Raw genomic sequence first — 15,025 nt, forward strand, 5'->3', positions numbered from 1 at the left:
TAACCAACTTCATAGACCACTAAAATTCCCAAAAATATTTTGGCACAAAAAATGCATCCTACACCCCTGCAAGTTCAGAATATGTTAGCAGCCCAAAAAAGGCCTTAAAATGCATTATAGGCCTGCAAAAAGGTTGAAAACTTTGAAGGACCAAAAAAGGGGTTTACAGGCATCCTAGACCCCCTAAAGTCCATAAAATATTGGTGGCCCAAAAACTGTGCCAGAGAGCTCTCCATGTCCCAAACCATTCGCAGCCTGAAAGGGGCATTAACCCCCATTCTAGACCACTGAAATTCCCAAAAATACCTTTGGCACAAAAAATGCATCCTACACCCCTGAAAGTTCAGAATATGTTAGCAGCCCAAAAAAGGCCTTAAAATGCATCTTAGGCCTGCAAAAATGTTGAAAACATTTAAGGCCCAAAAAAGGGGTTCACAGGCATCTTAGACCCCCTAAAGTCCAGAAAATGTTGGTGGCCCAGAAACTGTGCCAGAGAGCTCTCCATATCCCAAAATCATTTGCAGCCTGAAAGGGGCATTAACCCACATCCTAGACCACTGAAATTCCCAAAAATACTTTTGGCACAAAAAATGCATCCTAATCCCCTGAAAGTTCAGAATATGTTAGCAGCCCAAAAAAGGTGTTAAAATGCTTCTTATGCGTGCAAAAATGTTAAAAACTATGAAGGCCCGAAAAAGGGGTTTACAGGCATCCTAGACCCCCTAAAGTCCAGAAAATGTTGGTGGCCCAAAAACTGTGCCAGAGAGCTCTGCATGTCCCAAAATCATTTGCAGCCTGAAAGGGCCATTAACTTGCTTCCTAGACCACTGAAATTCCCAAAAATACTTTTGGCACAAAAAATGCATCCTAATCCCCTGAAAGTTCAGGATATGTTAATAGCCCAAAATAGCCCTTAAAATGCATCTTAGGCCTGCAAAAATGTTGAAAACTTTGAAGGCCCAAAGAAGGGGTTTGCAGGCATCCTAGACCCCCTAAAGTCCAGAAAATATTGGTGGCCTAAAAATGGTGTCAGGTAGATGTTAATATCCCAAAAACATTTGCAGCCTGAAAGTGGCATTAACCTGCATTCCAGACCCCTGAAATTCCCAAAAATATTTTTGGCACAAAAAATGTATCCTACACCCTTGAAAGTTCAGTATATTTTAGCAGCCCAAAAAGGCCTAAAAATGCATCTTAGGCCTGCAAAAATGTTGAAAACCTTTAAGGCCCAAAAAAGGGGTTTACAGGCATCCTAGACCCCCTAAAGTCCAGAAAATGTTGGTGACCCAAAAACTGTGCCAGAGAGCTCTCCATGTCCCAAAATCATTTGCAGCCTGAAAGGAGCATTAACCCACTTCATAGACCACTAAAATTCCCAAAAATATTTTGGCACAAAAAATGTATCCTACACCCCTGCAAGTTCAGAATATGTTAGCAGCCCAAAAAAGGCCTTAAAATGCATTTTAGGCCTGCAAAAAGGTTGAAAACTTTGAAGGACCAAAAAAGGGGTTTACAGGCATCCTAGACCCCCTAAAGTCCATAAAGTATTGGTGGCCCAAAAACTGTGCTGGAGAGCTCTCCATGTCCCAAAATCATTTGCAGCCTGAAAGGGGCATTAACCCACTTCCTAGACCACTGAAATTTCCAAAAATACTTTTGGCACAAAAAAAGCATCCTACACCCTTGAAAGTTCAGAATATGTTAGCAGCCCAAAAAAGGCCTTAAAATGCATTTTAAGCCTGCAAAAATGTTGAAAACTTTGAAGGCCCAAAAAAGGAGTTTACAGGCATCCTAGACCCCCTAAAGTCCAGAAAATGTTGGTGGCCCAAAAACTTTGCCAGAGAGCTCTCCATGTCCCAAAATCATTTGCAGGCTGAAAGGGGCATTAACCCGCATCCTGGACCACTGAAATTCCCAAAAATACTTTTGGCACAAAAAATGCATCCTACACCCCTGAAAGTTCAGAATATGTTAACAACCCAACAAAGGACTTAAAATGCATCTTAGGCCTGCAAAAATGTTGAAAACTTTGAAGGCCCAAAAAAGGGGTTTAGAGGCATCCTAGACCCCTAAAGTCCAGAAAATGTTGGTGGCCCAAAAACTGTGCCAGAGAGCTCTCCATGTCCCAAAATCATTTGCAGCCTGAAAGGGGCATTAACCCGCATCCTAGACCACTGAAATTCCCAAAAATTGTTTTGGCACAAAAAATGCATCCTACACCCCTGAAAGTTCAGAATATGTTAGCAGCCCAAAAAAGGCCTTAAAATGCATCTTAGGCCTGCAAAAATGTTGAAAACTTTTAAGGCCCAAAAAAGGGGTTTACAAGCATCCCAGACCCCCTAAAGTCCAGAAAATATTGGTGGCCTAAAAATTGTGTCAGATAGATGTTAATATCCCAAAAACATTTGCAGCCTGAAAGTGGCATTAACCTGCATCCCAGACCCCTGAAATTCCCAAAAATATTTTTGGCACAAAAAATGCATCCTACACCCTTGAAAGTTCAGTATATTTTAGCAGCCCAAAAAAGGCCTAAAAATGCATCTTAGGCCTGCAAAAATGTTGAAAACTTTTAAGGCCCAAAAAAGGGGTTTACAAGCATCCTAGAACCCCTAAAGTCCAGAAAATGTTGGTGGCCCAAAAACTGTGCCAGAGAGCTCTCCATGTCCCAAAATCATTTCCAGCCTGAAAGGAGCATTAACCAACTTCATAGACCACTAAAATTCCCAAAAATATTTTGGCACAAAAAATGCATCCTACACCCCTGCAAGTTCAGAATATGTTAGCAGCCCAAAAAAGGCCTTAAAATGCATTATAGGCCTGCAAAAAGGTTGAAAACTTTGAAGGACCAAAAAAGGGGTTTACAGGCATCCTAGACCCCCTAAAGTCCATAAAATATTGGTGGCCCAAAAACTGTGCCAGAGAGCTCTCCATGTCCCAAACCATTCGCAGCCTGAAAGGGGCATTAACCCCCATTCTAGACCACTGAAATTCCCAAAAATACCTTTGGCACAAAAAATGCATCCTACACCCCTGAAAGTTCAGAATATGTTAGCAGCCCAAAAAAGGCCTTAAAATGCATCTTAGGCCTGCAAAAATGTTGAAAACATTTAAGGCCCAAAAAAGGGGTTCACAGGCATCTTAGACCCCCTAAAGTCCAGAAAATGTTGGTGGCCCAGAAACTGTGCCAGAGAGCTCTCCATATCCCAAAATCATTTGCAGCCTGAAAGGGGCATTAACCCACATCCTAGACCACTGAAATTCCCAAAAATACTTTTGGCACAAAAAATGCATCCTAATCCCCTGAAAGTTCAGAATATGTTAGCAGCCCAAAAAAGGTGTTAAAATGCTTCTTATGCGTGCAAAAATGTTAAAAACTATGAAGGCCCGAAAAAGGGGTTTACAGGCATCCTAGACCCCCTAAAGTCCAGAAAATGTTGGTGGCCCAAAAACTGTGCCAGAGAGCTCTGCATGTCCCAAAATCATTTGCAGCCTGAAAGGGCCATTAACTTGCTTCCTAGACCACTGAAATTCCCAAAAATACTTTTGGCACAAAAAATGCATCCTAATCCCCTGAAAGTTCAGGATATGTTAATAGCCCAAAATAGCCCTTAAAATGCATCTTAGGCCTGCAAAAATGTTGAAAACTTTGAAGGCCCAAAGAAGGGGTTTGCAGGCATCCTAGACCCCCTAAAGTCCAGAAAATATTGGTGGCCTAAAAATGGTGTCAGGTAGATGTTAATATCCCAAAAACATTTGCAGCCTGAAAGTGGCATTAACCTGCATTCCAGACCCCTGAAATTCCCAAAAATATTTTTGGCACAAAAAATGTATCCTACACCCTTGAAAGTTCAGTATATTTTAGCAGCCCAAAAAGGCCTAAAAATGCATCTTAGGCCTGCAAAAATGTTGAAAACTTTTAAGGCCCAAAAAAGGGGTTTACAGGCATCCTAGACCCCCTAAAGTCCAGAAAATGTTGGTGACCCAAAAACTGTGCCAGAGAGCTCTCCATGTCCCAAAATCATTTGCAGCCTGAAAGGAGCATTAACCCACTTCATAGACCACTAAAATTCCCAAAAATATTTTGGCACAAAAAATGTATCCTACACCCCTGCAAGTTCAGAATATGTTAGCAGCCCAAAAAAGGCCTTAAAATGCATTTTAGGCCTGCAAAAAGGTTGAAAACTTTGAAGGACCAAAAAAGGGGTTTACAGGCATCCTAGACCCCCTAAAGTCCATAAAGTATTGGTGGCCCAAAAACTGTGCTGGAGAGCTCTCCATGTCCCAAAATCATTTGCAGCCTGAAAGGGGCATTAACCCACTTCCTAGACCACTGAAATTTCCAAAAATACTTTTGGCACAAAAAAAGCATCCTACACCCTTGAAAGTTCAGAATATGTTAGCAGCCCAAAAAAGGCCTTAAAATGCATTTTAAGCCTGCAAAAATGTTGAAAACTTTGAAGGCCCAAAAAAGGAGTTTACAGGCATCCTAGACCCCCTAAAGTCCAGAAAATGTTGGTGGCCCAAAAACTTTGCCAGAGAGCTCTCCATGTCCCAAAATCATTTGCAGGCTGAAAGGGGCATTAACCCGCATCCTGGACCACTGAAATTCCCAAAAATACTTTTGGCACAAAAAATGCATCCTACACCCCTGAAAGTTCAGAATATGTTAACAACCCAACAAAGGACTTAAAATGCATCTTAGGCCTGCAAAAATGTTGAAAACTTTGAAGGCCCAAAAAAGGGGTTTAGAGGCATCCTAGACCCCTAAAGTCCAGAAAATGTTGGTGGCCCAAAAACTGTGCCAGAGAGCTCTGCATGTCCCAAAATCATTTCAGCCTAAAAGGGGCATTAACCTGCTTCATAGACTACTAAAATTCCCAAAAATATTTTTGCACAAAAAATGCATCTACACCCCTGCAAGTTCAGAATATGTTAACAGCCCAAAAAAGGCCTTAAAATGTATTATAGGCCTGCAAAAATGTTGAAAACTTTGAAGGACCAAAAAAGGGGTTTACAGGCATCCCAGACGTCCTAAAGTCCAGAAAATATTGGTGGCCCAAAAACTGTGCCAGAGAGCTCTCCATGTCCCAAAATCATTTGCAGCCTGAAAGGGGTATTAACCCGCATCCTAGACCACTGAAATGCCCAAAAATACTTTTGGCACTAAAAATGCATCCTACACCCCTGAATGTTCAGTATATGTTAGCAGCCCAAAAAAGGCCTTAAAATGCATTTTAGGCCTGCAAAAATGTTGAAAACTTTTAAGGCCCAAAAAAGGGGTTTACAGGCATCCTAGACCCCCTAAAGTCCAGAAAATGTTGGTGGCCCAAAAACTTTGCCAGAGAGCTCTCCATGTCCCAAAATCATTTGCAGGCTGAAAGGGGCATTAACCCGCATCCTGGACCACTGAAATTCCCAAAAATACTTTTGGCACAAAAAATGCATCCTACACCCCTGAAAGTTCAGAATATGTTAACAACCCAACAAAGGACTTAAAATGCATCTTAGGCCTGCAAAAATGTTGAAAACTTTGAAGGCCCAAAAAGGGGGTTTAGAGGCATCCTAGACCCCTAAAGTCCAGAAAATGTTGGTGGCCCAAAAACTGTGCCAGAGAGCTCTGCATGTCTCAAAATCATTTCAGCCTAAAAGGGGCATTAACCTGCTTCATAGACTACTAAAATTCCCAAAAATATTTTGGCACAAAAAATGCATCTACACCCCTGGAAGTTCAGAATATGTTAACAGCCCAAAAAAGGCCTTAAAATGTATTATAGGCCTGCAAAAATGTTGAAAACTTTGAAGGACCAAAAAAGGGGTTTACAGGCATCCTAGACGTCCTAAAGTCCAGAAAATATTGGTGGCCCAAAAACTGTGCCAGAGAGCTCTCCATGTCCCAAAATCATTTGCAGCCTGAAAGGGGTATTAACCCGCATCCTAGACCACTGAAATTCCAAAAAATACTTTTGGCACTAAAAATGCATCCTACACCCCTGAATGTTCAGTATATGTTAGCAGCCCAAAAAAGGCCTTAAAATGCATTTTAGGCCTGCAAAAATGTTGAAATCTTTTAAGGCCCAAAAAAGGGGTTTACAGGCATCCTAGACCCCCTAAAGTCCAGAAAATGTTGGTGGCCCAAAAACTGTGCCAGAGAGCTCTCCATGTCCCAAAATCATTTGCAGGCTGAAAGGGGCATTAACCCGCATCCTGGACCACTGAAATTCCCAAAAATACTTTTGGCACAAAAAATGCATCCTACACCCCTGAAAGTTCAGAATATGTTAACAACCCAACAAAGGACTTAAAATGCATCTTAGGCCTGCAAAAATGTTGAAAACTTTGAAGACCCAACAAAGGGGTTTACAGGCATCCTAGACCCCTAAAATCCAGAAAATGTTGGTGGCCCAAAAACTGTCCCAGAGAGCTCTGCATGTCCCAAAATCATTTGCAGCCTGAAAGGGGCATTAACCCGCTTCAGAGACCACTAAAATTCCCAAAAATATTTTGGCACAAAAAATGCACCGTACACCCCTGAAAGTTCAGAATATGTTAGCAGCTCAAAAAAGACCTTAAAATGCATCTTAGGCCTGCAAAAATGTTGAAAACTTTTAAGGCCCAAAAAAGGGGTTAACAGGCATCCTGGACCCCCTAAAGTCCAGAAAATGTTGGTGACCCAAAAACTGTGCCAGAGAGCTCTCCATGTCCCAAAATCATTTGCAGCCTGAAAGGGGCATTAACCCGCTTCCTAGACCACTGAAATTTCCAAAAATACTTTTGGCACAAAAAAGCATCCTACACCCCTGAAAGTTCAGAATATGTTACCAGCCCAAATAAGGCCTTAAAATGTATTATAGGCCTGCAAAAAGGTTGAAAACGTTGAAGGACCAAAAAAGGGGTTTACAGGCATCCTAGACCCCCTAAAGTCCACAAAATGTTGGTGGACCAAAAACTGTGCCAGAGAGCTCTCCATGTCCCAAAATCATTTGCAGCCTGAAAGGGGTATTAACCCGCATCCTAGACCACTGAAATGCCCAAAACTATTTTTGATACAAAAAATGCATCCTATACCCCTGAAAGTTCAGAATATATTAGCATCCCAATAAAGGCCTTAAAATGCATCTTACACCTGCAAAAATGTTGAAAACTTTGAAGGCCCAAAAAAGGGGTTTACAGGCTTCCTAGACCCCCTAAAGTCCAGGAAATGTTGGTGGCCCAAAAACTGTGCCAGAGAGCTCTGCATGGCCCAAAATCCTTTGCAGCCTGAAAGGGGCATTAACTTGCATCCTAGACCACTGAAATTTCCAAAAATATTTTGCAACAAAAAATGCATCCTACACCCCTGAATGTTCAGGACATGTTAGTAGCCCACAAAAGGCCTTAAAATGCATCTTACACCTGCAAAAATGTTGAAAACTTTGAAAGCCCAAAAAAGGGGATTACAGGCATCCTAGACCCCTAAAGTCCAGAAAATGTTGGTGGCCCAAAAACTGTGCCAGAGAGCTCTGCATGTCCCAAAATCATTTGCAGCCTGAAAGAGGCATTAACCCGCATCCTAGACCACTGAAATTCCCAAAAATACTTTTGGCACAAAAAATGCATCCTACACCCCTGAATGTTCAGTATATGTTAGCAGCCCAAAAAAGGCCTTAAAATGCATCTTAGGCCTGCAAAAATGTTGAAAACCTTTAAGGCCCAAAAAAGGGGTTTACAGGCATCCTAGACCCCCTAAGGTCCAGAAAATGTTGGTGGCCAAAAACTGTGCCAGAGAGCTCTGAATGTCCCAAAATCATCTGCAGCCTGAAAGGAGCATTAACCTGCACCCTAGACCACTGAAATTCCCAAAAATAATTTTGGCACGAAAGAGGCATCCTTCACCCTTGAAAGTTTTGAACATGTTAGCAGCCCAAAAAAGGCCTTAAAATGCATTTTAGGCCTGCAAAAAGGTTGAAAACTTTGAAGGACCAAAAAAGGGGTATACAGGCATCATAGACCCCCTAAAGTCCAGAAAATATTGGTGGCCAAAAACTGTGCTAGCGAGCTCTCCATGTCCCAAAATAATTTGCAGGCTGAAAGGGGCATTAACCCGCATCCTAGACCACTGAAATTCCCAAAAAATACTTTTGGCACAAAAAATGCATCCTACACCCCTGCAAGTTCAGAATATGTTAGCAGCCCAGAAAAGGCCTAAAAATGCATTTTAGGCCTGCAAAAAGGTTGAGAACTTTGAAGGACCAAAAAAGGGGTTTACAGGCATCCTAGACCCCCTAAAGTCCAGAAAATATTGGTGGCCCAAAAACTGTGCCAGAGAGCTCTCCATGTCCCAAAATAATTTGCAGGCTGAAAGGGGCATTAACCCGCATCCTAGACCACTGAAATTCCCAAAAATACTTTTGGCACAAAAAATGCATCCAACACCCCTGCAAGTTCAGAATATGTTAGCAGCCCAAAAAAGGCCTTAAAATGCATTATAGGCCTGCAAAAAGGTTGAAAACCCTGGAGGCCCAAAAAAGGGGTTTACAGGCATCCTAGACCCCCTAAACTCCAGAAAATGTTGGTGGCTAAAAACTGTGCCAGAGAGCTCTGAATGTCGCAAAATCATTTGCAGCCTGAAAGGGGCATTAGCCCGCATCCTAGACCACTGAAATTCCCCAAAATAATTTTGCCACAAAAAATGCAACCAACACCCCTGAAAGTTCCGAAAATGTTAGCAGCCCAAAAAAAGGCCTTAAAATGCATCTTAGGCCTGCAAAATGTTGAAAACTTTGAAGGCCCAAAAAGGAATTTACAGGCATCCTAGACACACTAAAGTCCAGAAAATGTTGGTTGCCCAACAACAGTGTCAGAGTGCTCTGAATGTCCCAAAACATGTGTAGCCTGAAAGGGTCATTACCCCGCACCCTAGACGACTGAATTTCCCAAAAATGTTTTTGACACAAAAATGCATCCTACACCCCTAAAAGTTAAGAATATGTTAGCAGCCCAAAAAAGGCTTTAAAATGCATCTTAGGCCTGCAAAAATGTTGAAATCTTTGGAGGCCCAAAAAAGGGATTTACAGGCATCCTAGACCCCCTAAAGTCCAGAAAATGTTGGTGGCCTAAAAACTGTGTCAGAAAGCCCTAAATATCCCAAAAACATTTGCAGCCTACAAAGGGCATTAACCTGCATGCCAGAACCCTGAAATTCCCAAAAATATTTTGGCACAAACAATGCATCCTACACCCATGAAAGTCCAGAATATGTTAGCAGCCCAAAAAAGGCCTTAAAATGCATCTTAGGCCTGCAAAAATGTTGAAAACTTTGGAGGCCCAAAAAGGGGGTTTACAGGCATCCTAGACCCCCTAAACTCCAGAAAATGTTGGTGGCCTAAAAATTGTGTCATTTAGCGCTGAAAATCCCAAAAACATTTGCAGCCTGAAAAGGGCATTGATATGATATGATAGTTTATTTATTTAGCGCCTATACACAATGTGTTTCAAGGCAAGGGAGGGAACAGGGGAAATACAACGACATTCTTACAGGCCATGATCAGTAAGGATGTGAAATTAACTATTAAATGCAATCTTTGGCCTGCAAAAAGGTTGAAAACTTTGGAGGCCCAAAAAAGGGGGTTACAGGCATCCTAGACCCCCTAAAATCCAGAAAATGTTGGTGGCCAAAAACTGTGCCAGAGAGCTCTGAATGTCCCAAAATCATCTGCAGCCTGAAAGGAGCATTAACCTGCACCCTAGACCACTGAAATTCCCAAAAATAATTTTGGCACGAAAGAGGAATCCTTCACCCTTGAAAGTTTTGAACATGTTAGCAGCCCAAAAAAGGCCTTAAAATGCATTTTAGGCCTGCAAAAAGGTTGAAAACTTTGAAGGACCAAAAAAGGGGTATACAGGCATCGTAGACCCCCTAAAGTCCATAAAATATTGGTGGCCCAAAAACTGTGCCAGAGAGCTCTCCATGTCCCAAAATCATTTGCAGGCTGAAAGGGGCATTAACCCACATCCTAGACCACTGAAATTCCCTAAAATACTTTTGGCACAAAAAATGCATCCTACACCCCTGAATGTTCAGGATATGTTTGTAGCCCACAAAAGGCCTTGAAATGCATCTTACACCTGCAAAAATGTTGAAAACTTTGAAGGCCCAAAAAAAGGGTTTACAGGCATCCTAGATCCCTAAAGTCCAGAAAATGTTGGTGGCCCAAAAACTCTGCCAGAGAGCTCTGCATGTCCCGATATCATTTGCAGCCTGAAAGGGGTATTAACCCGCATCCTAGACCACTGAAATTCCCAAAACTATTTTTGATACAAAAAATGCATCCTACACCCCTGAAAGTTCAGAATATGTTAGCATCCCAATAAAGGCCTTAAAATGCATCTTACACCTGCAAAAATGTTGAAAACTTTGAAGGCCCAAAAAAGGGGTTTACAGGCTTCCTAGACCCCCTAAAGTCCAGGAAATGTTGGTGGCCCAAAAACTGTGCCAGAGAGCTCTGCATGGCCCAAAATCATTTGCAGCCTGAAAGGGGCATTAACTTGCATCCTAGACCACTGAAATTCCCAAAATTATTTTGCAACAAAAAATGCATCCTACACCCCTGAATGTTCAGGACATGTTAGTAGCCCACAAAAGGCCTTAAAATGCATCTTACACCTGCAAAAATGTTGAAAACTTTGAAAGCCCAAAAAAGGGGATTACAGGCATCCTAGACCCCTAAAGTCCAGAAAATGTTGGTGGCCCAAAAACTGTGCCAGAGAGCTCTCCATGTCCCAAAATCATTTGCAGGCTGAAAGGGGCATTAACCCACATCCTAGACCACTGAAATTCCCTAAAATACTTTTGGCACAAAAAATGCATCCTACACCCCTGAATGTTCAGGATATGTTTGTAGCCCACAAAAGGCCTTAAAATGCATCTTACACCTGCAAAAATGTTGAAAACTTTGAAGGCCCAAAAAAAGGGTTTACAGGCATCCTAGATCCCTAAAGTCCAGAAAATGCTGGTGGCCCGAAAACTGTGCCAGAGAGCTCTGCATGGCCCAAAATCCTTTGCAACCCGAAAGGGGCATTAACCCTCATCCTAGACCACTGAAATTCCCAAAACTATTTTTGACACAAAAAATGCACCCTATAGCTCTGAAAGTTAAAAATATGTTAGCATCCCAAAAAAGGCCTTAAAATGCATCTTAGGCCTGCAAAAATGTTGAAAACTTTGAAAGCCCAAAAAAGGGGATTACAGGCATCCTAGACCCCCTAAAGTCCAGAAAATGTTGGTGGCCCAAAAACTGGGCCAGAGAGCTCTGCATGTCCCAAAATCATTTGCAGCCTGAAAGGGGTATTAACCCGCACCCTAGACCATTGAAATTCCCAAAAATATTTTTGGCACAAAAAATGCATCCTACACCCCTTAAAGTTCAGAATAAGTTAGCAGCCCAACAAAGGCCTAAAAATGAATCTTAGGCCAGCAATAATGTTGAAAACTTAGAAGGCCCAAAAAAGGGGTTTAGAGGTATCCTAGACCCCCTAAAGTCCAGAAAATGTTGGTGGCCTAAAAACTGTGTCAGATAGCTCTGAATATCCCTAACACATTTGCAGCCTGAAAAGGGCATTAACCCGCATCCCAGACCACTGAAATTCCAAAAATATTTTTAGCACAAAAAATGCATCCTACACCCTTGAAAGTTCAGTATATGTTAGCAGCCCAAAAAAGTCCTAAAAATGCATCTTACGCCTGCAAAAATGTTGAAAACTTTGAAGGCCCAAAAAAGGGGTTTACAGGCTTCCTAGACCCACTAAAGTCCAAGAAATGTTGGTGGCCCAAAAACTGTGCCAGAGAGCTCTCCATGTCCCAATATCATTTGCAGGCTGAAAGGGGCATTAACCCGCATCCTGGACCACTGAAATTCCCAAAAATACTTTTGGCACAAAAAATGCATCCTACACCCCTGAAAGTTCAGAATATGTTAACAACCCAACAAGGACTTAAAATGCATCTTAGACCTGCAAAAATGTTGAAAACTTTGAAGGCCCAAAAAAGGGGTTTAGAGGCATCCTAGACCCCTAAAGTCCAGAAAATGTTGGTGGCCCAAAAACTGTGCCAGAGAGCTCTGCATGTCCCAAAATCATTTCAGCCTAAAAGGGGCATTAACCTGCTTCATAGACTACTAAAATTCCCAAAAATATTTTGGCACAAAAAATGCATCTACACCCCTGCAAGTTCAGAATATGTTAACAGCCCAAAAAAGGCCTTAAAATGTATTATAGGCCTGCAAAAATGTTGAAAACTTTGAAGGACCAAAAAAGGGGTTTACAGGCATCCTAGACGTCCTAAAGTCCAGAAAATATTGGTGGCCCAAAAACTGTGCCAGAGAGCTCTGCATGTCCCAAAATCATTTGCAGCCTGAAAGAGGCATTAACCCGCATCCTAGACCACTGAAATTCCCAAAAATACTTTTGGCACAAAAAATGCATCCTACACCCCTGAATGTTCAGTATATGTTAGCAGCCCAAAAAAGGGCCTTAAAATGCATCTTAGGCCTGCAAAAATGTTGAAAACTTTGAAGGACCAAAAAAGGGGTTTAGAGGCATCCTAGACCCCTAAAGTCCAGAAAATATTGGTGGCCCAAAAACTGTGCCAGAGAGCTCTGCATGTCCCAAAATCATTTGCAGCCTGAAAGAGGCATTAACCCGCATCCTAGACCACTGAAATTCCCAAAAATACTTTTGGCACAAAAAATGCATCCTACACCCCTGAATGTTCAGTATATGTTAACAACCCAACAAAGGACTTAAAATGCATCTTAGGCGTGCAAAAATTTTGAAAACTTTGAAGGCCCAAAAAAGGGGATTAGAGGCATCCTAGACCCCTAAAGTCCAGAAAATGTTGGTGGCCCAAAAACTGTGCCAGAGAGCTCTGCATGCCCCAAAATCATTTCCAGCCTGAAAGGGGCATTAACCCGCATCCTAGACCACTGAAATTCCAAAAAATACTTTTGGCACAAAAAATGCATCCTTCACCCCTGAATGTTCAGGATAAGTTAGTAGCCCACAAAAGGCCTTAAAATGCATCCTACACCTGCAAAAATTTAGAAAACTTTGAAGGCCCAAAAAAGGGGTTTACAGGAATCCTAGACCCCTAAAATCCAGAAAATGTTGGTGGCCCAAAAACTGTGCCAGAGAGCTCTGCGTGTCCCAAAATCATTTGCAGCCTGAAAGGGGCATTAACCCGCATCCTAGACCACTGAAATTCCCAAAACTATTTTTGACACAAAAAATGCATCCTATACCCCTGAAAGTTCAGAACATGTTAGCATCCCAATAAAGGCCTTAAAATGCATCTTAGGCCTGCAAAAATGTTGAAAACTTTGAAGGCCCAAAAAAGGGGTTTAGAGACATCCTACACCCCCTAAAGTGCAGAAAATGTTGGTGGCCTAAAAACTGTGTCAGATAGCTCTGAATATCCCAAACACATTTGCAGCCTGAAAAGGGCATTAACCCGCATCCCAGACCACTGAAATTCCCAAAATTATTTTTAGCACAAAAAATGCATCCTACACCCTTGAAAGTTCAGTATATGTTAGCAGCCCAAAAAAGTCCTAAATATGCATCTTACACCGGCAAAAATGTTGAAAACTTTGAAGGCCCAAAAAAGGGGTTTACAGGCTTCCAAGACCCCCTAAAGTCCAGGAAATGTTGGTGGCCCAAAAACTGTGCCAGAGAGCTCTGCATGGCCCAAAATCCTTTGCAGCCTGAAAGGGGCATTAACCCGCATCCTAGACCACTGAAATTCCCAAAACTATTTTTGACACAAAAAATGCACCCTATAGCTCTGAAAGTTAAAAATATGTTAGCATCCCAAAAAGGCCTTAAAATGCATCTTAGGCCTGCAAAAATGTTGACATCTTTGAAGGCCCAAAAAAGGGGTTTACAGGCATCCTAGACACCTAAAGTCCAGAAAATGTTGGTGGCCCAAAAACTGTGCCAGAGAGCTCTGCATGTCCCAAAATCATTTGCAGACTGAAAGGGGCATTAACCCGCTTCTTAGACCACTAAAATTCCCAAAAATATTTTGGCACAAAAAATGCACCGTACACCCCTGAAAGTTCAGAATATGTTAGCAGCTCAAAAAAGACCTTAAAATAAATTTTAGGCCTGCAAAAATGTTGAAAACATTTAAAGCCCAAAAAAGGGGTTTACAGGCATCCTGGACCCCCTAAAGTCCAGAAAATGTTGGTGACCCAAAAACTGTGCCAGAGAGCTCTGCATGTCCCAAAATCATTTGCAGCCTGAAAGGGGCATTAACCCGCTTCCTAGACCACTGAAATTTCCAAAAATACTTTTGGCACAAAAAAAGCATCCTACACCCTTGAAAGTTCAGAATATGTTAGCAGCCCAAAAAAGGCCTTAAAATGCATTTTAAGCCTGCAAAAATGTTGAAAACTTTGAAGGCCCAAACAAGGGGTTTACAGGCTTCCTAGACCCTCTAAAGTCCAGGAAATGTTGGTGACCCGAAAACTGTGCCAGAGAGCTCTGCATGGCCCAAAATCCTTTGCAGCCTGAAAGGGGCATTAACCCGCATCCTAGACCATTGAAATTCCCAAAAATATTTTTGGCACAAAAAATGCATCCTACACCCCTTAAAGTTCAGAATAAGTTAGCAGCCCAACAAAGGCCTAAAAATGAATCTTAGGCCTGCAAAAATGTTGAAAACTTTGAAAGCCCAAAAAAGGGGATTACAGGCATCCTAGACCCCCTAAAGTCCAGAAAATGTTGGTGGCCCAAAAACTGTGCCAGAGAGCTCTGCATGTCCCAAAATCATTTGCAGCCGGAAAGGGGTATTAACCCGCACCCTAGACCATTGAAATTCCCAAAAATATTTTTGCCACAAAAAATGCATCCTACACCCCTTAAAGTTCAGAATAAGTTAGCAGCCCAACAAAGACCTAAAAATGAATCTTAGGCCAGCAATAATGTTGAAAACTTAGAAGGCCCAAAAAAGGGGTTTAGAGGTATCCTAGAAGGCCAGAAAATGTTGGTG

Source organism: Ambystoma mexicanum, chromosome 11 (assembly GCF_040938575.1).
Source record: "Ambystoma mexicanum isolate Mex_15411 chromosome 11, UKY_AmexF1_1, whole genome shotgun sequence".
In the NCBI taxonomy this organism is placed as follows: domain Eukaryota; kingdom Metazoa; phylum Chordata; class Amphibia; order Caudata; family Ambystomatidae; genus Ambystoma; species Ambystoma mexicanum.